At 35.3% G+C, this 2,062-nt stretch overlaps 1 pseudogene; it reads left to right on the forward strand.

The window, feature by feature from the left end:
* Positions 1-1,068: 1,068 nt before the first annotated feature.
* LOC102967770 lies at positions 1,069-1,649 on the forward strand (annotated as a pseudogene).
* Positions 1,650-2,062: the final 413 nt, after the last annotated feature.

Here is a 2,062-nt window from a genome sequence, read left to right on the forward strand (position 1 = left end):
TAAAACCTTGATGATGGCTTTGACCAGGGACCTTAATTCTATATGGAAAAAAAATACAAATAGATAAATAAATCATAAGTCCTACTGTCCAAAAGTCATAGTAAGGCAGTTAATTAAAAGAGTTAATTTCAGCAACAAATCCTAAAATGTAGGATGCAAATACATAAAGGTAATAAATGGATGAAAAACATCGTACATAATATTTTTACTTAAAACATGAACACCCAATCACTAATTTGATATTGGCCACAGATTAATTGGATTATTGACCAGTAATGTACTGTGTCTAATGCTTCATCTCCCATTTTCAGTTTCAGTATCTTCAAGGTAAAAACAGAATTTGAAGACATTTGTAAAGCAAAATGTGTGAAACCTTTCCAATTTTTGTTTTTTCAGTCTTTACAGTCACCACAATTTTTAGCCATTTACATAAGTCAAGCCATGCCAAAGCATTCAATTTTTATTTTATTCAGGTAACGATCTCTTTCCATATATATGTGATCACTTTATTATATTTATCTAAACATTTGTGATTGCAGTAACAAGTATAAACCTATGGGAATAAGTCTTCAACTGGTAGGAGTAAACCATTCCTTGGCAAAACAGAACACACCCCATGAGCAGTAAACCTTCAGCACGCCAAGGGCATTAGACAGCACGTTATATGGAAAAATTAATTCATCTGTTAAACTAATTAAGAGGTTAATTAGGAGACCTTCTACCAAAGATAATTGATTAATCAATGGAGGGTTATATAAATATATACATTAATATCGACAAAAATTTGATAAAAAGAACTGATAGAAAAGGAAGATATCACACCTTAAAATTTTGTCAAGGATTTTTAATTTAGAAATTAAGATTGAGACTCATTTTCTTCAATATCTTTTTTTGAAGAGCAGAAAAATATATAGAATCTGCTGTTGTTTATAGATCATACAATTATATGGAAGAAAAAAAAAATAGCTGCTATCTTGCTTCCCTGCATGTGTGCACCTAATCTCAACTGGTCCACCGAGACCCCCTGAGCACCAACCCTAGTCCCCCAAGCAGTCCCATTTCCTCTCCAACAAGATGAAAGAAACTATCATGAGCCGGAAGAAACTCGTGGAACTGCAAGCACAAGCGCGCATTGGTGGGAAAGAGCTGCTGGCGCAGAGAAGGTGGTTCTTAGAACAGCTACAGCAGATGATTAAAAAAAAAAAAAAAACAAACTTCAGTTCTCTTTAAAGAAGTTGGGGGTAAAAGATATCTCTGGTATTGAAGAAGTGAATATGTTCACAAACCAAGGAACAGGGAGGGGTCCACTTTAAGAACCCTAAAGTTCAGGCATCCCTGGCAGCGAAAACTTTCACCATTACAGGTCACGCTGAGAAAAAGCAGCTGACAGAAATGCTACCCAGTTTCTTGAACCAACTTGGTGCAGACGGTTTGACTAGTTTAAGACTGGCCGAAGCTCTGCCCACACAGTGTGTGGATGGAAAGGTACCGCTTGCTACCGGAGAGGAGGGCGATGATGACGTTCCAGATCTTGTGGAAAACTTGGATGAAGCTTCCAAGAATGAAGCAAATGAATAGAGGCACTTTCTGAAGTGACTTGAAGAAGTTACGGGAAGCTGCTGTTTTATAGTTTGACTGCTTTTTAAAACTTTTGTTCATGGATCTGATAAAATCTATATGTCTAATATTTTTAAGCCCAAGTCTCTTGGACACTGCAGCTCTTTTCAATTTTGGTTATACACAATTCATTCTTTGCAGCTAATTAAGCTGAAGAAACCTGGGAATACAGTTTGAAACAAGGTTAATGAAAGAAGGAAAGAAAGAAAGAAAGAAAGAAAGAGGAAAAGAAAAGGAAAGAAAAAAAAATAGAAAGCAGAATGGGTTTCTTTCTGAAGTAACAAATCCATCTGAATTTCTATATATCATTAATTTGCACTAATATGAAAAACAAACTATTCACATTCTATGCAGTAAAATTACTGCTTAGAATTTCTGGGTTTTATGTGATTGCTCTTTCTTTCCAAGCAAGGTACAAAGTAAAACACCTATCTGTGGTTGGTTT

Source organism: Panthera tigris, chromosome A1, assembly GCF_018350195.1.
Source record: "Panthera tigris isolate Pti1 chromosome A1, P.tigris_Pti1_mat1.1, whole genome shotgun sequence".
Classification (NCBI taxonomy): Eukaryota; Metazoa; Chordata; class Mammalia; order Carnivora; family Felidae; genus Panthera; species Panthera tigris.